This window comes from Melospiza georgiana, chromosome 25 (genome assembly GCF_028018845.1).
Source record: "Melospiza georgiana isolate bMelGeo1 chromosome 25, bMelGeo1.pri, whole genome shotgun sequence".
In the NCBI taxonomy this organism is placed as follows: domain Eukaryota; kingdom Metazoa; phylum Chordata; class Aves; order Passeriformes; family Passerellidae; genus Melospiza; species Melospiza georgiana.
Genome location: NC_080454.1, coordinates 4,690,570 through 4,717,143, shown reverse-complemented (window position 1 = coordinate 4,717,143; position 26,574 = coordinate 4,690,570). Strand labels below are relative to the sequence as shown.

The window sequence follows — 26,574 nt, the reverse complement described above, 5'->3', positions numbered from 1 at the left end:
GGGGTGGACTTGCTGGTGCTGAGGGTGCTGCTGTCTGTGCTTGCAGTGTCCTTGTGCCCTGCAGCTGGAGCCCTGGTTCCTTGCCAGGGGCTGTTTGGGTGGGCTCTCCCCTGCCGAGGAGGGCAATGCCTCTGCCAGGTGCTTGTGGCCGAGCCGTGCCCTGGGTGCTGGGGCCCCCTTGGGCCCTGGGGTTGATCCCTCAGGGGCTGTAGGAACTGTGCCCTGGCCTTTGCCTTCAGCTTGGCCTTTTGCTGCTCCCTTCTTGCACTCACCTGCTGTGCCTTTGTGCCCAAGTGCTGCAGGGCCTTCTTGTGCCCCTCCTGCAGCCTCCCTCAGTGCCTGTGGCTGCTCATGCTCTGAAAGCTGCCAAGTTTTTTTCCAAAATCATTCATTTCTCAAGTGACCCAAACGAAATCCTTAAAAGAAAATCCTGACCCTTCCATGTGCAATCCGCCTTTCCCAGATGTTCCTTGCTCCTCCTCCCTGTGCTCAGGGTGCCCTCCCCCGCCCGTATCCCAGAGCCGCTCCCTGTCCTGCCGCAGTGTCCAAAGGCGCCCCCGGCGGGCAGGGCCGGCAGCTCCACGGGGCCGGGCAGCGGCCGGGGCGTCCCGCAGCCTCCTGGGGGCCGGGGGCCGCTGCCGGCCCTGCCCGGGGCTGGTGGGGTCAGGCAGCGCCCGGCGCTGAGCCCCGGCTGCCCCACAGCCCCGGCCCGGCCCCGCAGCTCCCCACAGGCCCCCAGCCCGTGCTCCCGGTGCCGCAGCTCTGCGCCCGGTGCTGCCGCTGCTTCCCACAGAGAAAGCCCCTGAAACCCTGACCTCCTTGATTTGCTGTCCTGGAAACCGGGGATAGAAAAGGATCTGTAATTGGTCCTGCATCACCTGGCAAATTTTGAGGATTAGATGGTGCTGAACATTCCAAATCCTCACAATTCATTCTTTTCCTCCTCCTTTGCATCATCCTTTTTCATACCACATAGACTCCTCTTGCTGCTCCTTGCCTTAACCATATTGCTGCACACTCCCCTTCACCCAATCCCTTCCCAGCACACCAACACCATCCATCCCCTGTTGTCCATATCCCTTCTCCACTTCCCTTATTGCCCCTCTGGGTATCCGTGTCCTTAATTACCTCTGGGGGAATGTGCAATCTACCTCAACATTATCCACTTTTTTATCACGTATGATAATAATGGCTTTGTTAAGTCTTTGTTCTTTTTCTGGAGGGTCAGGAATTGGCAGGACCTTGGCTGAGCAGGAGTCCATGTCAAATAATAACATTTTCTGAGACTGATGGTTTCTCCTGTCACTTCCTTATCTAAAAGTCCCTTCCTCTATCTCAAAGGAGATTCACACCATTTTTTTGTAGACACTTTCATCTCATTCTTTTCAATACAATGGGAAAAGGGGGGAGAAGCCATAAAAGGGCATTTAGGACACTAAAACTGCAAGGGACAGGGGAGGGTCAGCCCTAAACTGAGCCAGAGGGGAGCTGGGATTTAGAGGGGATGGTTGACAAAGGATAGGAGAGGTGGATAAGGGCAGGGGGACAGCAGCAAAGGGGTTCCATGGTGTTCCCTTTGTGTGCCCATCACTCAGTCCCTGGAGCGATTCCCCAGGGCTGTGGGAGGGGATGGATCCGCGCTGGGCGGTTCCCCAAACTCCCTGTCCATCCTTGGGGAGCTCCGTGGGCTGGTTCCCCCCAGCCAGCAGCCGGTGATGCTTTTTCAGCTGTGGGGCAGAGGGGGGTGGGAAAGGGGGATCTGGGTTGGTCAGGGAGGAGGAGGGGAGGGGGAGAGGAGAAGGAGGAGCAGGAAGAGGAGCAGAAGGAGAAGCACAAGTTTCCATCCTGCTGGTGACTGGGTGGGGGAGCTCACCCCAAATGTATCAGGGAGTCCTCCAGAGGGGAGGGAAACAAACACTTCTAGGGGAAGTGTTTGGAGTTGGCAGATTCCAGAGGTTCCTGGGAGGCCTTGTGTTTCTCTGGGGGGGAGAAGTTTGAGTCTTGCAGGAGCTGAAAGCTGAATCACAGATTCCACTTTGGGGGAATATTTGGCAATCCACAAGATGATCTCCAGGTACTGGTGGAAGGAGCACATCAGTCTCGGGACTCCCCAGGAGAGTGGTGGAGGGGAACTGCAGGACCCCTGCAGTGTTTAGAGTGGAGAGGAGCAATCCCATAGCTGTTGGACCCACAGCATCCTGAAGGGGGGAGGAGAAGATTCTGGAGTTGGGGGACTCCTGGGATCTATTTGTCAGAACCCAGGACATCCCTCTGACTGTCCTGAGGAGCCAAGACCCCTGCCAGGGGTCTCACAGACCCTGGCACAGAGCCCAAAATGCTGGTGGTTTTGATTATGACCCATGGAGCAAGTTACTAACCTTGTATGAAGGATCAGCAGGCCACAACAGTTTGAGTAGAATGACAGTGAAGTTATCACAGGGTGGAAAAGTTGATTTTGGGGTTTTTGGTATGGGGGTTCAGGAGGCAATATGGAGGGAACTGAGTGTGTCCAGCCTTTCTCCTTCTTCTTCTTGGCCTCCATCTTCCGCTGTGATGTTGGCACTTTTAGATTGGTTTAGAGTAGAAGCTCACTGTCTAACATAGGTGATAGGTATTGGAAAGTTATTGTAAACATTGTATACGTAGTTTTTAGTATAAAGACATAATAAAGCCATAATAGTATAAAGACATAACGCCGCTCTGTGGGCAGGCAGAGTGCCTGGAACTGTCCTGCTGAGCTGACCTCGGCAGGCCAGGAGAAAATTTTTTATAAGCAACCTTGAGATTGAGAAATGAAGAGCCCTGACTCCTTCTTCAAGCACCAGGCTGGGAAAAAAGACTTTCGAACTTTTCTCGGGGTCACTCTGACCAGCTAGACATCCCGACATCCATGGAACCCTCTAATAGGGAGTCAGGGGAGAAGGGATCACTGGGACCCTCAAATACCCTGGGTCATCTGTAAGCAAGACCCCAGAATAGAGGAGCCACAGGAACCTGATCAGCCAAGGGAAGGGAAACCCCAAAACCCAGAGTGGAGAAACAAGAGAGGTGAATCTCCTGTGAGGATTTTTTTGGGGGCTGAGCCTTTGTGTTTTGGAGATTTTTATGGACACATAATATCTGGTCACTTTCTGAGAGGAACTTGGGTAGGAGGAACCCCAGCCTAAGGTGTTCATCTATTCTTCCTCCCCTCAGACCAAGATTTGTCCTTCCCAAGCCTTGGGCCAATGGAGGAGAAGGAAGAGCCCCAGAGATGCAGCATGAGGAGGGGCTGCAAACCCAGCCCAGGGAGCTGCAAGAAGGAAAGACCCCCTATGTGCCAGAAAGGTGGTGCGAGGTCCAGCCAGAGCTCAGAGCTGGTGGAGAAGCCCCACAAGTGCTTGGAATGTGGGAAGGGCTTCAGCCGGAGCTCCCACCTGCTCCGGCACCAGATGATCCACACTGGAGAACAGGTGGAAGAACCCTACAAGTGTGGGGAATGTGAGAAGACCTTCAGAGACAGCTCCAACCTGATCCGGCACCTGAGGATCCACACTGGAGAACGGCCCTATGAGTGTTATTTGTGTAAGAAGAGCTTCAGACAGAGCTGCAGCCTGATGGAACACCGGAGGATCCACACTGGGGAAAAGCCCTACGAGTGCTTGGACTGTGGGAAGAGCTTTGGGTGGCACTCCGACCTGATCCGGCACCGGAGGACCCACACTGGCGAGAGGCCCTACGAGTGTTCCGAGTGTGGGAAGAGGTTTCGGAGCAAGTCCCATGTCCTCCTGCATCAGCGCACTCACACAGACGAGAGGCCCTTCCGCTGCCCCGACTGCGGGAAGGGCTTCAACCGCAACTCCCACCTCACCCTGCACCGGCGCACCCACACCGGGGAGAGGCCCTACGAGTGTGGGGAGTGTGGGAAGAGCTTCTCCAGCAGCTCTGGCTTGACTCAGCACCAACGGACGCACCAGTAAGGGAAGCCCTGCGAGTGTTCCAAGTGCAGGAAGAGCTTCGTGAACTGCTTCAACTCCATCCCTTTGGAGACTCAGGGGCCTGCCAGTGGGGCTGTAACGCCTCAGTTCTGGAGGGGCAGAAGAAACAAGCAAGGAGAAACACTCCTCTGAGGTTAGGGTTAAAGGAATCAATCTCTCTCCCATTGGCCTCTGCAGACACATGTAATGTGTTAAATTTCATTGGTTTATCCAGTTGACATTACCCCTGTTCAGCCCCTTTTTACTACATTTGTATCCCCCTAGAATGTTCTTCCCTCGCCTGATCACATTGGCCCCAGTTTGCTGCAGTGTTCCGTTCCTGTTATCCCATTGGTTCCCCTAGTTTACTGCCCTTCCTCTGCACCGCTTTTCCCCATTTCCATTGGTTCTTGGCCTTCAAGTCAGCCCCTTTTTCCATATTTAACCCTGTGTTCCCAACCCTGCTGGGTCTTTGTCCCTGGGCCCTCTTCCTGGCAATAAAAGGCTTTCAGATCTCCAAAGAAAGACCTGTCCCTCCCCTCCTTTGCCAGCTCCTTTAGCAAGCGTGCTCCAGGCCCTGAAAGCGCAGGTTGCTCTCTGGGACTCGTTGAAGCGCGCTGCTTCAGCTCCGTTGGAGGATCCGCAGTGGATGGTCCCCAGTGACCCCCGTTGGGAAGAGCTCTGGTGACCCCTGTTCTGCATGATCTCCATTTTGTGGAGGGAAGGTGTTGGAGAGATTTCTTTCCCTTCTCCTTATCCTGCTGTGATTTGGTTGGTAGTAAATTCACTCCCTGTACCCAGGCTGGGTCTGTTTTGCCTGTGCTGGTGCTCATGACGGGATGTCTTCTGGTCGTTCTCTGCACTCCTGGCCCTTTCCTTGTATTTCCTCTCCCTGTGCCATTGCAGAAGGCAAGGACAGAGCAGTTTTGGTGGCTCCCAGTGTTCTGGCAGGACCAGCCCAGCTCTGGGGTTCTGAGGAGCTTGTGGGGCTCCCCTGTTCGTGGGACATCCCGGCTGGAGGAGGGTGCCCCCCTTGCTGCAGCCCCAGCCCTCAGGCAGTGCTCAGCCAAGCACAGAATGCCCTCACCTGGGGCCTCATTTATGGGCACACCTGAGCCCCTGGACAATTCAATACCCATCTTGGAGTTCACCTGAGTTCCTGAATATCCATTTTTAGAGCTGCTTTGGGTTTGCACAGCCTGTTTTTTGTCGCAGGGGTGCTCCAGGGGTGGGTTCTGAGAGAAGCAAGATGGAGGTGCTGGATGCAGAGATCCCCCCACAGCCCCTGGACATCTGTTGAGGGTTTCTTGCAGAACTGTGGGCGTGTGCACAACCCAGCCTTCACTGAGACTGAGCAGGAGGTCGCAGCGGCCTTAAGGACACGCAAGAGGAAGAGCGTACTCAGGAGTAAACGAGTCCAGGATGGAAGGCAGGGTATGAAGATGGAGCTAAAAGCCACAGCAGAGCACATGAAGAAAGAAAACTAAACAATTAGCTGACAGCTTGAGACGCATGCACAGACTGAACCAATCATGTATTCGCTTATGGTGCGTGAACAGTAGAACATGGTATAAATGTAACTTATTTGAGCGATAAATCGGCTTCACTTGATCACATTGATCATGGTGTGATGTCCCATTTTTGACCCTCCACAGACATCCACAGGGATGCAGAGATCCTCACACTCCCAGTGCTTCTCACTTCATTCCCTACCCCTTCCAGTGTCCTCCATCTGTCCCCCGTCCAGTGCCTTCCAGTTCTCATCCAGGTCTTCCAAGTCTCAATCTATTCTGCTTAGTTCAGTCCCAGTCCCTTACTGTTCAAGCCCAGTCCCTAGGATTCCCTCCATCCCTCCCAGTCCCTTTCCAGTTTATTCTCAGTTCATTTAGATCTGCCTCTGCCCCCTCAGTGCTCCCCAACCTGCTCCACTCACTCTTAGTGCCACCCCATTCCATTCCCAGTCCCTCTTAGTGCCACAACAGCCCTGCACCCTCTTTCTCCCCACACCCCCCGTGTCTCCCTGCTCTCTTCCAGTGCCCCCCAGCGTGTCTACCTCACTGGTGCCCTGGAGCTCCCAGGCCAGCCCCAGCTGCCTACTCTGCTCTGTGATGGATTTTCACCTTGCGCAGGTGCAGCTGAGGTGGTTCCAGGGCCAGCAGGAGCTCTTGGAGCACGTGATGACCCCTAATGTGGTCCCCAATAGTGACTGGACCCACCAGCTCCTGGTGCTGCTGGAAACCTCCCCTGGTGTGGGGTCACCTCCACCTGCCACTGGACACCCTGGGGGGGCATTCCCTGGTTTTTAGGAGATGCAAGAAGCTTCACTCAAAAAGCTGTTCGACCCCATTGGCTCCTTCCCCTGTTCCTATTTCTGTTCCATGTCCCTGAGCCCCTCCTTGTTGAGCGGGCCAAGGAAACCAGACCCGTCCCATGGGGTGGCGGCCCGGGCCCGGGTGGGGGTCAAAGGTGGGGGGGCGGGCCGAGAGGCCAGACCCAGCCCATGGTGGGGGTCTTTGTTCTCACGACCCGCCCCCACCGTGCTGCGAGTGTCTTGGCAACAGGAGGGACCAAGCTCGTAAGTTTCTCTGAGGGCACGAGAACTCCGTGGTCACAAACCAGGTTCTCCATATCCTAAAAGTGACTCTCTCTCCCCGCAAATCTAGTGCTGATGTCTACAGACATTTCTTCCCAAAGTCAAAGTCCCCCCAGTCGGGCAGTGCCTGCCAGAAGGGCTTCCCCAGGCCTCGCCTTTAAGGCTAGGGGGCCAAACTCGGCCGGAAAAGACCGAGCCTCCACCTAGGGCGACGCAGGCAAGGGGAAAGCAGGCGGCAGTGTCCCGTTTCAGCGGCTGGGGTCCGCTGGGTCCTAAAGGCCGTCCGCGGCTTCTCCCGCCTCTCCCGCGAAGGATCCGGACACGCTGCTGGGAGGATTCGGCAGATTCTTCTGTGCTCGGTCTGGCCGCCAACTCCGCCCAAATTCAGGGTCCTGGTTCTGCAGTCCAGGCTACAGCACAGGTCTGCGGTCACACTTACCGAATCAAAGGCGCCCCCACAAAGGAGAGGAATGATTCATCTTACTCCATGGATATCAGAAGGCTAATTAATTATTTTATTATACTATATTATTCTATACAATATACATTATATCTAAACTGAATCTGCCAAGCAGTCACTTTGCACTCAACTGCACTTCACTGCACTCATCCCGTCACTGTCGGCTGACAGTCCCAACTCACACACACGCTTGGCCCTGATAGGTCTAGGAAACAAAACACCATCACTTTGGATAAACAATCTCCATGTTACATTCTACTTTTGCACAACACAGGCACAGCAAATGAGAATTATGTTTTCTTTCTCTGATGTTCAGAGAATGTGAAACCCAGAAATATTCTTGGGAAGAATTGTGCCTTGCTTTTCTCTGTGAAGAGAAATGTGGCAACAGTTGGTCTTACCCTTCCTTATACCATTAATATGGACACACCAGCTACACCTTTCAACCATAGACACAGCCTCCTGTCAGGCACCCCCATGTTCCAGCATGGCTTCTCCAGTGGCTGCAGGTGAATCATTGCATCCCCATGAATCTCTGCATGCAGCATCTCCATCGTTCAGGCACCAGGGATTGACTTTGTGGGACATGAAGGAAGCTTCCAGCAGCTTCTCTCAAAACCCAGCCCTGAACCCTCCCTGCTAACAAAACCTGCATGCCCAAAACAGCTCCAAAAATGGGGTCCGAGATATCCAGGAGCTCAGGTTAACCCAAAATGGGGATGGAGATTTCGAGGGGCTTAGGAGTGCTCAAAAATGAGGCCACATCTGAGGGTGTTCTCTGCCTGGCTGAGCTCTGCCTGAGGGCTGGGGCTGCAGCAAGGGGGTACACCTTCCTCCAGCGGGGTCACCCGCAAACAGGGAACATCCACAAACCCCTTTGATCATCCAGGGCTCAGCTGACCCTGCCTGGAAGCCACAAAAACTGCTTTGTGCCTGCCCTCTACAGCTGCACAGGGAGAGGAAACACAAAGGAGAAGCCCAGGAGCTCAGTAAAGAAACGGGAGCAGTCCCATCCTGAGCACCGGCACAGGCAAAACAGACCCAGCCTGGGCACAGGGAGTGAATTTATTGCCAACCAAATCACAGCAGCAAGGAGAAAGGAAAGAAACCTCTCCAACACCTTCCCTGAACTCAGTAGGGATCACACGGATCAGGGATCATCAGGGCTCTGCCCAGTGGGGGTCACTGTGGATCATCCAGTGTGGATCCTCCCATGGGGGATGGAGCTGGAGCAGCGCACGAAGCTCTTCCCACACTCGGGACACTCACAGGGCTTCCCTCAGTGGCGCCTCCGTTTGTGTTGGGTCAAGTGAGGGCTCTGTGAGAATCTCATCCCACACTTGGGACACCTGCAGGGACTCTCCCTGGTGTGGATGCACTGGAGGGTGACGAGCTGGGAGCTCGGGCTGAAGCCGTTCCCACACTCCCCACACTCCCCACACTCACAGCGCCATTGCCCGGTGTGGATCTGGTTGACCTTGATGAGGTGGAAGTTTTTACTGGAAGCTCTGCCCAAATTCCAAGCATTTGTAGGGCAATTCCCTGAGGTGGATCCTATGATGGGTAACCAGGTCAGACTTCCATATGAAGCTCTTCCCACATCCCAAGCCCCAGCAGGGATGTTCCTTGCTTTGGATCTCCTGGTGCTGGATCAGGTGGGAGCTCTGGCTGGAGCTCATTCCACATTCCAAGCACTTGTAGGGTATCTCAGGTTGAGAGATGATTTAAAGGAGGACACTCTGGGGTGAATGTTGTCCCCTCTACAGAATTCCAATAATCCCTTTCCACCAACAGGAAATGAACGCTAATAGATGAAACTGAAAAAAAAAATCCAACAGTGTATTAACAAACAGAATGCCCACAAGGCACGAACAAAAAACCATTAAAAAACATTAATAGACAGTGAGTTTTCAGCCCTTAGCCCCCCCACACACTCTGGGACAAAAGACTCAAAATGCCAGAGAAATCCCCGCTCACGACACGGGCTACAGGCGGCACCGGCTTCTCCCGCAGGGAAAAGCCAACCAGGGGCTGTCCCACGGCGATGCGAGCCCGGGGCTCGCCCGGCGTTGCGCTCCTCCCCAGCCGCGCTCCGCGGGCGCGGTCCCGGCGGGTGGAGCGGCGGCGCCGCAGCCTCGGGCTGTTTTCTCTCCCGGCCCGGCCCGGCCCGGCCCGGCTGCCGGGGGTTAAAGACACAATAGCCATTCTTTGGGCACAAAGCAGAGGAGCACGGAATGTGCCGTCACAGCAACTCACTGCGAGACAACTGCATGCACAATAATCACAGGTCTCCATCTATCTATAAAAGCACGTACTGAACTCGGGATACAGCAATGTGCACCAGGACAGGAGCGGAGAGGCTGAACGGACACCAGGGGAGATGGGGAATGTACGGACAGAGCAAACCCTCCAAGGGCTTTAACCTGATTCCCTGCTTTTCCGTGTTTCAAGGGCTTTGACTGCTGGATTTGAAAGAACCGGGATCACATTGTGAAAAGCAGAGCAGTCAGAACCAGACACTGCTGTTGGAGTCCAAGTCTGGACTTGCACATCTCAGGTTTGAAAATACGGTGAATAAAAAACTCCATTACCCACAACCTTTCCCAGCCCATCCCTCCGCATATATAACAAAAAGTTATATATTTATCTCATTTTAAAGGGAGAAAATATTGTAAAATGAATGTAAGAAATGTTCCCTCATAGAAACTCACGTTGAGAATATACAGAATAATGAAGTGTGTCTAGCAACACGTGCTGTCATTTCTCAGGTGTCTCAGGCTCAGAGTCAGCTCCGAGCCGGGCTCTGTTCCCCAGGTGCCCGAGCCCCGGGCCAGCTCCGAGCAGCCTCTCCCGGCTCTCCAGCGCGGCTCTCCCCGGCTGTGCCCGGGCAGCCCCTCGGTGTTTCCGTGGTGCCGCTGCCCCGCTCGGCTCCCCGTGCCCTGCCAATGGCCGGGGCTGCGCTCGGTGCCCCCGGGTGTCCCTGGGCGGGGCAGGGCCGAGCCCCGGTGCCCCGCAGAGCCCGGAGGGTCCCCCTGGGCCCCGGCCCCCCCGGGACACGGAGCCACGGCCCGCAGGGCCCCGGCGCGTCCGGCCGGGCCGTTCCCGCTCCCCGGCAGCCCGGGCTGCGGCCCCGGCGCTCGGCAGGGCGGCGCTGTCGCTGGCACCGCGGCCGGAGCCTGCCCGGGCTCCGGGCACCGCGGGGGCTGCAAGGCCACAAGGCCGCGGCTGCTCCCGGCCCCTTCCAGGCTGTCCCTCGGCTGCTGGGTGCCGGCTGTGGCCCTTGTGACACCCTCGGGGATGTGGGACATTGTGGGGCAGTCAGGAACGAGAGCTGTAGGAGTGTCAGGGGTTAGGATGGTCGGGAGGGACAGAGACGAGAGATCTCTGCAGCCAGGTCGTGGAACTTGGGGTTTATTGCAAAGGGCCTGGGTGCAGGGCCCTGCTTGGAGCTGCCAGGCACAGCTGGAGCAGGCCTGAGAGAAGAGAGGGGTAGAGAGGATGAGAGGGTAAGAGAGTAAGAGAGGCAAGAGAGTAAAAGGGGTAAGAGACCAAGGTTCCCGTTACAATACAATAAATCTTCTTCTGTGTTGAATATTCTGATTCTCACTAACCAATCTAGTACAAGATACAAATCCTATAGCATTTACATACAGCCTATGAGAATCAATACATTACCATAATGTGTTACATTTTAAACCCTAAAAACTCCTCTTTGGATTCCTTCTGCCAAGCTGGTAGGGTCTGCTCTGACCCTTGGAGCTGTCTGGAAGCAGAGGGAATTGTTTCATCAAAAGGGGATCACCTTCAGCTGGGCCACACCATTGTTTTCCAGTTGCTCCGTAACCGAGGGATCTCAAAGCTTGCTTTCATTTCAATCTTGCTTATAATTTCTATATTCTCAAAATCTTTTGCTTTTGCCAGACAATCATATTTATAAAGGCTTTCCTGTTTCATCTTCCGCAACAAGAATGTTTGAGATTGATTAAAAATCAGTGGCAAAGGCATGAGCAAAAGTCAGATTTAATGTTTAGCAACTTACGTTCAACAACTGAGCAAAGGAACTATACTTAGCAGCATTTAAGTAAGTTCAGAACTATAACTGAACCTTGCTTACAGGCCTAACTTAGATATCCAAGGTACTTACACATCTAAGAAAGCATTATTTCTCCCTGATTTCCTATGGCATATGTGCAGGAGCACACACACAAACAGAAACAGTCAGTGCAAGCAAGGTGCCTGTGAAAAATTCCCCTCGGGGGTCACTGAAATCCTCCCTCCAGATGCTTTTGCATCTCCTGCTGGATGAAGGTTGGGGCCTTGAGGAGTGAGGGCATCAGCCAGGACAGGTTTCAGTGATCCTGCAGGCAGAGCAAACCCGAGGGCATGATCCAGCATGATCCCCAGGGTTTGCTGGCTCTGAGAGGCCCCCTCAGAGGGAGACTGAGGGTCACAGCCCACAGTGGCCCAGGACAGCTCACAGGGTCTCCTTTTGGACTGCTATTGATAGGGCCACAAGAGAGTGGGCTTCAGTCACAAGGGTGTTTCATCCCAGCCACAGCTTGGCTTGGCACTTCCTCTAAAAGTGTGAGAAAGGAATGTTGTGCCATTCAGGCAAGAGGAACATTTTCCAAGGCTGGCCATAAGGAAAACAGGAGCCTTTTAGCAGTTCCTGGCAGCAGACAGTATTTCTGATAAGTCTGGAAAGACCCAGGTGCTGTTTCCAAGGACAAGACCTAACAGGCATTTCTCAGATCACACTGCAGCCTGGAAAGGAGGAGGGGGCAATGCACCACCACACTGGGATCTCAGGGGTGCCCATGGCCTGGGTGATGCTGGCCTGATGTCAGCCACCCACCAAAGCCACTCTGTCCCTGCCCCCGCAGCTGCACAGGTCAGAGAGAATTTAACCAAGAGTTCCTGGGTTGGGATAAGACAGGGAGAGATCCCTCATCAAACCCCAAAATGAGCATCACAGACCCCGCCTGGGCACACGGAGGGAATTTATTACCGACCAAATCACAGCAGCACAAGGAGAATGGAAAGAAATCTCTCCAACACCTTCCCTCCACACAACAGGATCATGACAACCATGAATAACCAGGGCTCTGCCCAACGGGGGTCACTGGGGATCATCCAGCGCGGATCCTCCCATGCGGGATGGAGCTGAAACAGTGCCACACTCGGGACACTCGCAGGGCTTCCCTTAGTGGTGCCTCCGCTGGTGTCAGGTCAAGTGAGAGCTCCTGGAAAAGCTCTTCCCACACTCAGGGCCTCTCCTGGTGTGCATGTGCTGGTGCCGGATGCGGTGGAAGTTGTGGTTAAAGCCCTTCCCACATTCCAAGCACCTGTAGGGCTGTTCCCTGGTGTGGGTTGTTTGGTGGTGGATGTGGTCTGGAGCTCTGTCTGAAGCTGTTCCCACATTCCAAATGTTATAAATAGGGGCAGGAGAGCAGCTCCTTCAAATGGCCTTTATTAAAGACAGCTCTGGTTGGGGAACCCAAAGGGTCGCACACAGCACCACTGTTCCCACAGGACAACGCTGAGGAGGAGGAGGAGTGCAGCTTTGTCTCTCGGCAGAGCTGAGGCTGCCCTTCTCAGGAGAGTCCTTAGGAAGGCAATATTGGCTCGTAGCCCAAGGATATCCTCCAATCAGGGTACTACCAAAGTTATTGTGGCAGGACGGGATCCGGCTCTGGTCAAGGGTGGGTGACTTAGTGTGGTTCTGGTGGGTTACAGTCAAAGCTTATGTGTTGGTTTGTTGTTTTGAGAGGGTTCACATAGTTCCCACAGCCTTTCATTTGAATTCAGTCCAGGTGCAAGTCCTCCTGGGAGCAGGGGAGCAGGGGAGCAGGGGAGCAGGGGAGCAGGGAAGTGGTTCCCGACAGGAATGGGTGAGATGGAAAGGGGTACAAATCCAGAGTATGACAGTGAGAGATACAAATCAAATACATGGTAAAATAGTAACATCTAACAGCGGCAACTAAAGGCAAGTCCTAGAATTCTAACATTCCAGGTTTAACAACAGACTAACACCGGGTACAAATACCGAGTATGATGAGGAGAGATACGCATACAGGGTAAAATAGTAACATTTAGCAACGGCAACTGAAGGCAAGTCCTAGAACTCTAACATTCAATGTTTAACAACAGACCAACCTTTCAAATTAAGACCTTATCAATTTCAATAACATCAACTACCAATTACTACTCTGAAAAGGAACTCTCATCTCCAGGATTTCATTCCTCACACAAGCAGGTGTGGGGCTTCTCCCTGCCATGGGGCTTCTCCACCAGCTCTGAGTTCTGGCTGCATCTCCGGCCGCCTTCCTGGCTCAGGGGGGCTCTTTCCTCCTCACACCTCCCCGGGCTGGGTTTGCAGCCCCTCCTTGTGCGGTATCTCCAGGGCTTTTCCTCCTCCTCCATCTGTCCACAGCTTGGGAATGACAAACCCTGATTTGAGAGGAAAAACAAGGGGTTAACACCTTGGGATGGGGACTCCTCCCACTTCCCCTCCTTCCTAATCCCGCCTCCTTCTCTTCTCTCTGGTCCTTCTCCTGTTCCTTCCTCGGCACTCCTCCTCCTCCTCCTCCATCATCCCTTCCCCTGCTCCCGCCGGGCCTGGCGCGTACCCTTGGCCCCTCCTTATCCCGACGCCGTCGCTTCCCGCGGGAGGAGCCGGGATGGAGCCGGGGCAGGTCGGGCTGGGGCAGCGCTGGGCTCTGGGGCCGGCCTGGCAACTGGGGAATCATCAGCGCCCAGCGCTGTTTTAATAAAAAATGTTCACCGCCTTCTCTGACTGGCTGCTTTCCGCAGATTTCTTTTTCGGTAGAATTTTTCCGTGGTGTCTGGGAGTCCTTGGGGCCTGTGGGGCGACTTAGGAGGGTCCTGGCGCCTTTCGGGGTTCGCTGGGTGCCCCGCTGGGGTTCATATCAAGGCCCCCCCGAGCGGGGACACACGGGGGGACACACGGGGGTCCCCATTCCCGATCCATCCCGGGGTCGGTTCTGCCACCCCCAATCTCGAGCCCCCCGCGGGGTCCCCCCGAGTCCCTCCCCAGTGCCCCCATAAACTGGACTGGGTTTAACTGGGAAGCTTTACTGGGAGCACTGGGAGCAGGCACTGGGAGGGGGGACACGGGACCCCCCCAAAATCAGCGGAGCGGGGACGGAGCGGGGGGTCCTGGCCGGGCCCGAGCTCACGGGGAGGGGCTGCGGCCGCCGCCGGCTCAGGAGCTCTGTGGGCAGAGAAAAGGGGGTGACACCGGGCTGGGGGCCCCGGCGGGAGCGCACACACCCCGGGGGACGGGGGGACACGACCCCCAGGACTCGCCCTGACCTTCTTGGGCAGGGAGAAGCCGACATGAGGACAAAGCGCCGGCGCTGGGCCAGGGGCAGCACGAGAAGATATGGAGGAGAAGGAGGAGGGAAGACAAAGGAGTTTCAGAAGGGCCGGGATTAGAGGAAGAGGAGAAGGAGGCGGGATTAGCCACAGGAGGACGAGTGGGAGGAAAGACGGAGGAGGAGCGGGTGGAAGAGGAGGGAGAGAGGAAGAGGAGGAGCAGGAAGAGGAGAAAGAAGAAGGTTCGCGGCGGGCTCCCCGCTCAGTGTGCGCTCCTGCAGCCCCGGGAGCGCCTCCGCTCCCTCGCCCTCTTCATCTCGCGGGGGAGCTGGGACGGGGAGTTCGCCCCAGACTGCTCAGCAGGAAGGTCAGGAGCTGGAGCTGTCTGGTTGGTTATTATTGCGAGGGCAGCTTGTAATCTAATGATGCCATTGAAATGAGAAATGGGTTCTGTGGCTCCTGATATGAATTGGTTCGGGTTCCCAGGGGCTGGTCCGTGGTGTTGTAGGATTTGTTCTGCTGGCCGTTCATCTTTTCCCCATTTTGGGTGCTCCCTTCTAGCCAAGACTGCATCAATTTTCTCTAATTGAATCATCAAACCACTTTTCTCTAGTTGAATCATCAAAAACTTGGATTCCCAGCTGATTTTTCTGAAGTTGTGTTAGCAAAAAATCCCCAGTGCTCTGATATACCCTATATAACACAGACAGTGACAGCACGTGTTGGAGTGGGCAGAGGGATGATTCCCCCCCATTTATTTATAGTGAAGTTTTCCCAACATTGTCCATTTGCTGTTTCCCTTTGCAGCTTCACCCGTTTGTGTTGCAGGGTCAGATATCCTCCCCCTGGGCTCTGCCTTGAGCTGTGCAAATTCCATCAGTGCCAGCAGGCAGAGCTTGGGGTGAGGGGCAGAGGGAATCAGCCCAATTCCTGCCCCAGGCAAGAGACCCAGGTACATTGTCCGCACTTTGCCCCAGCAGTGTTCATTTGCATTTCTAAAGCTCCTCTGCAGGCTGCCTGGAATGAAGCTTGACTTCCAGGGAAGCCATTCTGTGACTCACTTGTGGCCCCCCTAAAAGCTACTTTTATTTTACCAATATTAACTTTTTACCAGTTTAAGGGTCACCTTTAATGCTCTTCTAGTTTTTAAAAATGAGTCCTAAATTTGAATATCGAAGAGCCCATACCAAAATTTTGCCATCACAACAGCCACACATGCACATACACAAAAAAATCCAAAACCATAAAGATTTTTTCTACTTCTCCTACGACTAAAAACTGACTCTCACACCCCTGGCCCAACACCCCTAATCTAACTGGCAGTATAAAAGTAGGATTATTAAGAAAAAACATTCTAATCGTGTAATGTTGTCAACAAAACTGCAAGAAGAACCAAAATTCTTCAACAATATTTCTAGTGTTAGAGAATCAAGGCATTAATTGATTCTGTCCAGGATGTGCAACAGAAATAATTTCATCCGCATATAGCCCGGCTGTGTCGAGAAAAATCATTCCATGACACGTGGGTTTTACTAGATTTATCATTAAGATTTTACCGTCCAAAACCCATTGAAATAGTTTATTGTTCATTGCTTCCAAGTTGCCGAGTTCTTATTTATCATTTGATTTCCTGTTGGACCCGGATTTCTTCCCCTCTGATGTGAATTCGGTCTCCACACTCCTGGATTTCCTTCTCAGCCTTTTCCAGCCCAGGTGTCTCTAGCTCTGCCGGGGGCAGTGTCTGGGGTAGCTGTTGGTTGCTGTTTGCTGCTGGGCAATGTTGATGTTTGGTTGCTGTCGTTATCTCTCAGGGTATCTTTTGGGCTATTCCCAGTCTATTAACATGTTAAGCTCATCTCTGTTGAGTGGTGTAACGTCCCTTAAATTAAACCTTTAAAATTCCTTTCCCCAAGGCAAAGACAAACCAAGCCTGAGCAGAGAAATAAGGTTTAAAAGAACCAAACTCGGTACATTTTGCAGCAGTGCAATGGCAGGCAGCCCAGAGTGTGGGTGTCAGTGAGCCCCAGAGTGGAATTGTGCCGTGGTGTTCCCCAGCAGCTGTGGCAGTGCAGGCCCAGCCAGCGCTGAAGCTGCAGCAGTGGCAGCAAGGCTTGGCCCCAGTGGCTGGAGGTGGCAGAGGAGGGTGGCCAGGATTGCAGAGGATTCCAGGCGAGGATCTGTGGGCAGGCGCAGGGGCTTGGCCCGCTGTGGAGCCCTGGCTGCTGCTGCGTTGCCTTCAGGGCAGGCTCAGGGGCGGCCTCCCATCCTCCTGCTGCAGGGCGGGAAGTGCAAATCTCCGGGGCTTCAGAGCCCTTGAGGCCAGGCTGAGGGGTCCCCCCGTGTTGAGCTGTGCTGGCAGCTGTTTCTGGCCTCAGGGACACTTGGCATGGGCCCCTTGGCCACCAGTGGTGCTGCTTTGCACTCCTTAGGCAGGAGCCGATGTCCTGGCTGCGTGTTGGCAGCAGCAAAGTCCCAAGGTGTGTGTCCCATCAATCTGTCCCAGCCTGGTTCTGGAGCTCTGTCCCTTGAGCGCAGTCCTGGGTTCCTTGCCAGCCCCTCTCCAGGCTGTTCAAACAGGAGGCTGGGTTAAACCCTTGCCCTGTCCTCAGTTCTAAATCCTCCTGTGCCACTGAACAAGTTTCATACTGGAATAACCCGAGCCCTGCTCATCCATTTAGAGGCTCATTTGTTTGTCAAACCTTTACCTTGATGCCAGACTTAAACAATAAGAGTTCCTGCTGTTATCAGTTCTCAGGCCTAAGTTCCCATGAAAGCCCTGGCTGCACAATTCTGCAGACAATGAAGCCACTCTGGCCACTGGGTTAAACATTTTAACACAAGAATTCCTTTGGCATGGCCCTGTTTAACATACAATTCAAATTCTTTTTCCCTGTCTGGAAGGCCCAGGGCAGCATCCTCAGTTAATCTTCATTTTAACACTTGAAAATTCTGTGGTTCCTCCTCCTGTCCACCTATCCAGTTTGTTGACTGGCAAGATAGGAGTGTTGTAGGGAGAGATCCCTGGCTCCAAAAGCTCTGCCTTTAACAGGGACTCAGTACCAGCCTGTGAGCCCTTCCTTCCTTCTCACCCTTGGAATAGGGTGTTTCTTTTAGACACCTCTTGTCCTGGTTGCTACAAAATACTTTGGAGAGGCTCCATATCAGATTGTTTGTATTTTCCTGGGGCTGCCCACACTTCAGGGTTCACTTTAGCACAGGCCTTGCCACTCATCTGACACAAAGATACAGCATGAGCCTCTGTTTTACCTTTTAGAATGCAAATCTGTATTTCCACATTAGCCATTCAATCCCTTTCCAGCAAATGATAATCACTATTAGGAGGAAGTAGAAACCCATGCATTTCAAATCTATCTCCCACATCTTCTAATAGTGGTTGAAGAAAACATACCTGCTCATTTTTCCCACTTATTCCCTGAATGATCAAACAACTTTTTGACAATTTTCCCCCCTTGGGTCTGAGATTCAGAGTGGATTGAGAGGCCCCTGTGTCCATCAGGAAATGCCTCCTCTCAATGCAGACCCACCCTGAATGTTCTCAAGGGCTCCAGTGTGGAGGGTCCCTGGTGTGATGGGAGCTGTGACAGCCCTGCCAATCCATGTCCATCAAGGGGTGGACTTGCTGGTGCTGAGGGTGCTGCTGTCTGTGCTTGCAGTGTCCTTGTGCCCTGCAGCTGGAGCCCTGGTTCCTTGCCAGGGGCTGTTTGGGTGGGCTCTCCCCTGCCGAGGAGGGCAATGCCTCTGCCAGGTGCTTGTGGCCGAGCTGTGCCCTGGGTGCTGGGGCCCCCTTGGGCCCTGGGGTTGATCCCTCAGGGGCTGTAGGAACTGTGCCCTGGCCTTTGCCTTCAGCTTGGCCTTTTGCTGCTCCCTTCTTGCATTCACCTGCTGTGCCTTTGTGCCCAGGTGCTGCAGGGCCTTCTTGTGCCCCTCCTGCAGCCCCCTCAGTGCCTGTGGCTGCTCATCCTCTGACAGCTGCCAAGTTTTTTCCAAAATCATTCATTTCTCAAGTGACCCAAACGAAATCCTTAAAAGAAAATCCTGATTCTTCCATGTGCAATCCGCCTTTCCCAGGTGTTCCTTGCTCCTCCTCCCTGTGCTCGGGGTGCCCTCCCCAGCCCGTATCCCAGAGCCGCTCCCTGTCCTGCCGCAGTGTCCAAAGGCGCCCCCGGCGGGCAGGGCCGGCAGCTCCACGGGGCCGGGCAGCGGCCGGGGCGTCCCGCAGCCTCCTGGGGGCCGGGGGCCGCTGCCGGCCCTGCCAGGGGCTGGTGGGGTCAGGCAGCGCCCGGCGCTGAGCCCCGGCTGCCCCACAGCCCCGGCCCGGCCCCGCAGCTCCCCACAGGCCCCCAGCCCGTGCTCCCGGTGCCGCAGCTCTGCGCCCGGTGCTGCCGCTGCTTCCCACTGAGAAACCCCCTGAAACCCTGACCTCCTTGTTTTCCTCTCCTGGAAACCGGGGATACAAATGATCAGCTGATAAAGGTTGAGGATAAGACCCTGCTGAAAAACATCCCAATCCTCAGTATTGTTCTCATCCTCCTCTTTTCCATCATCTTTTTTCTTACCACATAGATTCCTCCTGCTGCTCCTTGCCTTAACCAGAATGCTGCACACTCCCCTTCACCCAATCCCTTTGCAGCACACAAACAGCATCCATGCCCTGTTGTCCATATCACTTCTTGACTTTCCCTTATTGCCCCCTTGCATGTTCACGTCCTTAATTGCCTCTGGGAGAATGTGCAAACTCAACATTCTACCCTTTTGTATAAAATACAATATTCATGGCTCCGTTAAATATTCGTTCTCCTTCACAAAGTTCAGGAATTTAGCAGGACCTTGGCTGAGCAGCATTTCCTGTTGATTAATAACATTTTCTAAAACTCATGATTTCTCCTGTTACTTCCTTATCTACCTCAAAGGAGATCCACACTATCTGTTTGTAAAGACACTTTCATCTCATTCTTTTCAATATGATGGGAAAAGGGGGGAGAAGCCATAAAAGGGCATTTAGGACACTAAAACTGCAAGGAACAGGGGAGGGTCAGCCCTAAACTGAGCCAGAGGGGAGCTGGGATTTAGAAGGGATGATAGACAAACGATAGGAGAGGTGGATAAGGGCAGGGGGACAGCAGCAAAGGGGTTCCGTGGTGTTCCCTTTGTGTGCCCATCACTCAGTCCCTGGAGCGATTCCCCAGGGCTGTGGGAGGGGATGGATCCGCGCTGGGGGGTTCCCCAAACTTCCTGTCCATCCTTGGGGAGCTCCTTGGGCTGGTTCCCCCCAGCCAGCAGCCGGTGATGCTTTTTCAGCTGTGGGGCAGAGGGGGGTGGGAAAGGGGGATCTGGGTTGGTCAGGGAGGAGGAGGGGAGGGGGAGAGGAGAAGGAGGAGCAGGAAGAGGAGCAGAAGGAGAAGCACAAGTTTCCATCCTGCTGGTGACTGGGTGGGGGAGCTCACCCCAAATGTATCAGGGAGTCCTCCAGAGGAGTTCTTCTGGGGGAAGTGTTTGGAGTTGGCAGATTCCAGAATCAAGACTCAAATGTCTTGGTTGTCCCTGAGAGGGTTTGGTTTTTTTGTGTGTATGTATGGATCTTGCAGGACCCCAAAGCTGATCCTCCTTTTGGGAATATTAAGGGTCCCTCCTGGCAATCACCAGGTTCTGGTAGGGGGAGGACATCAGTCTTGGGGACCCTCCCAGAAGAGCAGTGGAGTGGTACCCCAAGACCCCAGGAGTGGGAGAAGGTGAGGATTACAGCGACCTGAGTGGGTCGCAGCTGGTGATAGAGAGACGGTGAATCTTGTATCTTGATCAGAAGGCTTGATTTATTAAGATAATATATATAATACATTATGACTATACTAAAAGAATATAGAGAGAGGTTTGCAGAGCTGCTAGCTAAGCTAAGAATAGATAGAAAAGAATCCCAAACAAAGTTGTGTCCAGGGACTCAGTCCCCTAGCTTGCACCGGTGATTGGCCCTTAATTATAAACATAGAAAATGAACCAATCAAGGTGTCCCTGTTGCATTCCACAGCAGCTGATAACAATTGTTTACCTTCTCTTCGGAGGCCTCTGGCCTCTCGAAGACGCAGAAATCCGAAAGAAAGGATTTCTGTGGAGAAATGTCTGCGACAGGTGAGAGGGATGGATCCAGAGTTGGGTGAGACCCAGCAGCCTGAAGGGGGGAGGGAAGGGCCGGGGGTGTGGGGATCCCTGGGATCTGTGGAATCCTGAAGCAGAGAATCAGGGGAGAACGGACCTCTGGGACCCTCAAAATCCCCTGGGTCATCTGTATGCAAGACTTCAGAGAGGGGCAACTCCAGGAGCCACGGGACTCCAATCAGCTCAAGGAAGAGAAACCAAACCCCAGATTGAAGAGACAAGAGGGGCAGATCTCCTGTGAGGGTCATTTTGGGAGCTATATCTTGGTGCTTTGCAGATTTTTCTGAACTCAAAAGCCTGGAGACTTCCAGCAATAGTCCTCTGCAGGAGGAACCCCCAGCCCAAGGCTCTCACCCCTTGTTTTTTCCCCCGGACCAGGATTTGTCATTCCCAAGCTGTGGACAGATGGAGAAGGAAAAGTCCCGGAGATCCTGCACGAGGAGGGGCTGCAAACCCAGCCCAGGGAGGTGTGAGGAGGAAAGAGCCCCCCTGAACCAGGAAGGCGGCTGGAGATCCAGCCAGAGCTGCAGCTAGAGCTCAGAGCTGGTGGAGAAGCCTCAGGCTGGAGAGAGGCCACACAAGTGCTTGGAATGTGGGAAGAGCTACAGCTACAACTCCTGTCTGAAGAAACACCAGGTGATCCATACGGCAGAATGGCTCTACAAGTGTGGGGAATGTGGGAAGAGCTACAAGTGTAGCTCCATCCTGAGGCAGCACCAGGTGGTCCACACTGGGAAAAAGCCCTATGAGTGCTTGGAGTGTGGGCAGAGCTTCAGCTGGAGCTCCAGTCTGACCAAGCACCAGAGGATCCATAGTGGGGAAAGGCCCCATGAGTGCTTGGAGTGTGGGAAAAGATTCAGTGAGAGGTTTGCCCTGAGTCACCACCAGAGAAGTCACACTGGAGAACGACTTTATGAGTGTTTGGAATGTAGGAAGAGCTTCAGCCACAAGTCCAGCCTGCACAGCCACCAGAAGATCCATACTGGGGAACGGCCCTATAAATGCTTGGAATGCGAGAAGAGCTTCAGCGATAGCTTTTGTCTGATTCACACAGGGGAACGGCCCTACACGTGTAGAAAAGAGCTTCAGTGACTACTCTAACCTCATCAACCACCAGCGCCTGCACTCTGAGGAACGGCCCTACCAGTGTGAGGACTGTGGGAAGAGGTTCAAGCTCCTGTCCTACCTCAGCCGCCACCAGAGCATCCACACCAGGGAGAGGCCCTACGAGTGTCCTGGGTGTGGGAAGAGGTTTCGGCTCCGTGCCCATCTCCTCCATCATCAGCCAATGCACACTGAGGGGAAGCCCTTCCGCTGCCCCGACTGTGGGAAGGGCTTCAAACGCAGCTCCTCCCTCACCACCCACCAGCGCATCCACACCGGAGAGAGGCCCTACGAGTGTGGGGAGTGTGGGAAGAGCTTCACCAAGAGCTCTTACTTGACACAACACCAATGGAGGCGCCACTGAGGGAAGCCCTTTGAGTGTCCCAAGTGTGGGAAGAGCTTCATGCGCTGCCCCAGCTCCATCCGCCATGGGAGGATCCACGTTGGATGATCTCCATTGACCCCTGTTGGGCAGAGCCTTGGTGATCTGTAGTCCTGGCTGGGGGTGCTCCACATTTTCCTGTCTCCTCATGGGCACCTGGATGAATGCAGGGGCAGAAACATCCCTTTGGATGATCCTGGCAGGACTGACCCCGGGGCACAGTGACCCACGCTGCTGCACTTAGAGGGGGCTGTGCCCCATGGGATGGACTCAGCTTGGAGAAGTTCCTCGGGAACCTTTCCTATGGGAGGGACTCCAGTACTGAGCTGGGAAATGATTCCTGTCCCTGAGCAGAGGGAGAAACCATGGGGCATGAACTGAGCACGGCCCCATTCCCTGTAGAGCTGGAAGGAGGAAGGGGTGGGGGAAGATGTTTTGGAGGGGTTTTTTTCTACTTCTACTAGTCTACTACTTCTACTAGTCCCCAGTTTGTTAGCAATAAATTCAATTCATATCTCCAGTTTTGAGCCTGTTTTGCCCATGATGATGTTTGATGAGGGATCTCTCCTGGTCCTTATCCCAACTCCTGAACCCCAGGTTAAATTTTGTCTCCTCTGTCTAGCTGTGGAGGGCAGTGAGAGAGCGGCTTTGGGGTGTGCCCGGCATCCGGCCAGCGTCACTGCACTCCAGTGGGACGCGTCCTCCTGTGGCCCTGTGCTACGGTGACGCTGTTGCTGTTCCTTTTGTCTTCCTTGTGATTTTATCTTTTGCATTGAATGCTTGTGAAGTGCCCCCCATATCCCTTGTGTTCCCCTGGCACCGGCAGCCCCGTCCCTTCCCCTGCTCCCCCTGCCACGTTTCATCCCAGCTGGAGGAGCCTCGGAGCTGCCGTGGGGCTGCCCCAGGGGCTGCGGCCCGAGCCAGGGCCCCTTCCCAGAGCTCCCAGTCTGCCCTTGAGCCTGGAGCAGCCAGCGAGGGCTGCAGCTGGGACAGCAGAGGGGCACTGCTGGGGGGTCCCACATCGGTTCAGTTTGGCTGGTTCTTTCCAGACTCAGGAAAAACAATATTGCAAGTGTTCTGCTAAACCCTGTCCCATCCTCTGCTCAGCTGAAAGGGTCTGGGGCGGTTTTCCCTTTTGGGGGAAATCAAAGCAATGTAGGGCTTGCTTCCCCCTGGGGCAGCCCCAAGGGAGAAGGTGTGGGACTGCCCAGGACTGTTCCTCCCCTCCATTCTCACCAGGCCACGCTCAAGGACGAGGAGTGAGGGGAGATTCAGCTGGGTGAGGTGCAGATTGGGAGAATCAGCTGGGTGAGGTGCAGATTGGGTACACGGGATAAATTGCCCCGGGCCTTGCAGTGTGCTGCTCTCCCAGGAAATGCTGAGATTTGCTCACCCCAGAATGGCCCAGGCAGGAGGCTGAGGAACTGCTGCTGCCCTGGACCACCGGGAGCTTGGGGTCACCTGGAGCTGGAGGCGCTGGGAGCTGTGGCTGAAGCCGGGATGGAGCAGGGACCCACCTGCAGCCCCGCAGGAGCCCAGCCCGGAGCAGGGGATGACTGAGAGAGACCCCGAGCCTCTCCAGATCTTTTCTCTTTTCAGCCTCTCTCAGATCTTCCCCCGAGCCCCTGGGAAGCCCCTGCAGAGCCATGGAAGCGGCTCCTGGCGGCTCCTGTGAGCCCGGGGGGATCCCCGCTGGAGCAGCCCGTTCCCGAGGGATGTGTCCCGTGGGAGGGACCCCAGGCCGGAGCAGGACGAGGATTCCTGTCCCTGAGGGGAGGCTGTGACAGGACTGGGCTGTGACCCCCATCCCCTGTGCCTCTGAGGGGAGAAGGGAGGGAATCTGGGAGAAAGCAAAGCCTGGGAAGCAGGCAGAAGTGAGGGCAAGGTGTTTTTGGTAGGATTAGTTTTACTTTTCCTTCTGCTGTGATTTGCTTGACAATTGTCCTGGTTTAAAAGAGAAGTGTCTGCCAAGGAAGGCAGCAACCTTCCTGGAACGGAAAAGATGGCCCCCTCCCTCCACAATATTATACCTTTGAAATTGTGGGGCTTTCAGGCACGGGTGTGGGAAAAGAAATTTCTCCCCATTGAGCCCAGATTTACCCTTTGCTGAAGTTACAGTGGTGACGGGATGGGGACACCGCTCCTTTGGGGACCTGGGGACAGCGACCTGTCCCCGCACTGACCCACCCCGGGGGGCAGCAGAGTCAGGCGGGTCCCATGGGCAGCGCAGGACCTCGGCGGGACCTCGGCACCACCCCCAGCAGCTGCAGGGACGGCGACAGCGAGGGCAGTGAGGGGACAGCGAGGGGACAGTGAGGGCAGTGAGGTGACAGCGAGGGCAGTGAGGGCAGTGAGGGGACAGCGAGGGCAGCGAGGCCACAGTGAGGGCAGCGAGGCGACAGCGAGGGCAGCAAGGGGACAGCGAGGGCAGTGAGGGGACAGTGAAGCCCCGTCCCGGGAAAGGGGCGCCCGCTCTCCGCGCCACGCGTGGCCACTCGCTCTCTCTGCCATCCCCGAAAGCTCTGGGGATCAGCTCCCACCCCCCGAGTGCACCACAGTCAATACCTCTCGAGGCATTTCTGCCATTCCTGAGACACATTTCGCCCCAGACAGAGAAGTCAGTCCCCAGCCAGGACTTCCAAACTCTGCATTCTCTGGCTGAGCCATTCCCGTGGCATGGGAGAGTGCGTGGCCTTTTAGTTTGTTTGTCCCTGTTTGTCTCCCCTCTCTGCACCTCACTGTTTGATCTTTCAAGTAGAAGATGGGATAAGAAATTGCCTGACCGGAAAAACCCAAACATGCAAACAACAACAACACCATCTTATCCCCAAATTCAATTAATTTCCCCAAGTCAGATGTTCTGTGCCCATGAGTGACCTCTCCCTGTCCTTACCCTGACCCTGGAGCCTCTCCTTGTGTTCCGTTCCCTGCCCAGCCTCAGGACGGCAGTGACAGAGCGATTTTGGTGGCACCGGGCACCTGGCCAATCCCAATAATCTCTGCAATAATTCGTTCCAACATTAACCAGCCCCACGGGGGGGTCCAGCTGCACGGGCAAGCAGCTGGGAAAAGTGGGACACAGTGAGAGGTGTGGTGCCAGGGGGAGAAATCTCTTCCCTGTGAACTGTCACGGGGGGGAGGAGGGAGAATCTGGTGCAAAGTAAAGAGGAGAGGAGAAAGCATAGGGCTGGAGCTGTGGAAGGCCATAGGGCAGACAGGGATATTCCTTTTTAGCTCTGTGGAGTGAAACGGGGTGGTGTAAAATCCGCCAAGAAAAAAAGAGGAGAAAGAGCAGGTGGTGGAAACCTCTGACATTTTGAATTCGATTTACCTGCCTGAAGTACAAACGCCAGCAGCCTCCGAGCATGACAGATGCCCGCCGGCGATGCGTGTGCTCAGCCGCTCCCCTGGCTGCAGCCCGCGCGTTAAAGCCCTCATAAGCATCTTCCCGGGGGCCGCTTCGCTTTTTGGGGCCATTTGTGGCAATTTCGTAGGGTTTTTAAACTTTGTTCTGTTTTTTCGAGGTAGGAGGGACCCCACTGCAGGGGCAGGCGCCTCTGGGCTGTTTTGAGGCAGGGGGAGCGGCAGTGCTGGAAAAGGGGGGAGTGGGGTTCATAGAGGGGCGCGGGCCGGATCGGGGCCCCCTCCCCGTGGGGCCGAAGCCGCCCCACACCGTGATCAAAACCTTGGGGCAGATTCCATGGAAGGACTCAGCAGGACCGGTGTAGGAATGGTTATAAAAGGCACGAGCCTCGCCGAGCTTTGCAGCCCGGGAAATCCCATCTGGGGGAGTTTCGCTCTCTGTTCATGACGTGGTTTGAACGCAGCAGAGAGCAGAGCCAGGAAACATCGCCGCCCATTTGTGCAGCGACCGGCTCCAGCGTCCCCATCCAACCCCGCTGGCTCCGGCATCCCCCGCCTGGTTCCCGCATCCCCCGTCTGGGCGTTTCTCCCGGCCCCCAGGTCAGAGTTTGGTGGCTTCTCTCTAGCAGATCCGCTGCAATTCCAAGCTGCAGTCCTGAGGGATGGTTCTGCTGCTCCTGATCATCCCACAATCGCCAGGTCTCTCCCTGAGGTCCGTCTGGGACCTGCGGCTCCAGGAGGGAGGCCGGATCATGCCCGGGCTCTGTCGAACACTCCCGGCCCCCCGCGCTGCCCCCGGTGCTCACCGGGGCCGGTCCGGGCGGGAGCTGTTCGGCCACGTCCAGCCCGTCCCGGCCGCGGGCTCCCAGAGCCTGACCCAGAGGCAGAGCCCGGATTTCTCCAGGGCGACATTCGGGAGCTCCTGGGACAGGCAATGGAGAAGCGGTGACCTTGCCGGCCGTGGATGACAGAGCCCATTTTGGGGGGACCATCCATGGCCCATCAGTGTCACCATTTCATCCTCTCCCCCAGGAACTCCTGAGTGAAACCCTGCAGAAACCCTGCGCTGCCTCTTGACCGGGCTCAGTGCCTATTGGGAAAAAAAAAGGCTCCCAATATTACCAGTTAGATTGTGCCTGGGCCAGTCTGACCCTCGCTGCCGGGCCAAAGGCAGCAATTGCGGTGTATCACCCCAGAGATACCTCGG

The 26,574-nt window shown here is 55.0% G+C and overlaps 1 pseudogene; it reads left to right on the top strand.

Moving 5' to 3' along the window:
• The window catches only part of LOC131093355 (zinc finger protein 850-like), a 41,761-nt pseudogene that overhangs the window by 4,574 nt on the left and 10,613 nt on the right, over positions 1-26,574 (top strand).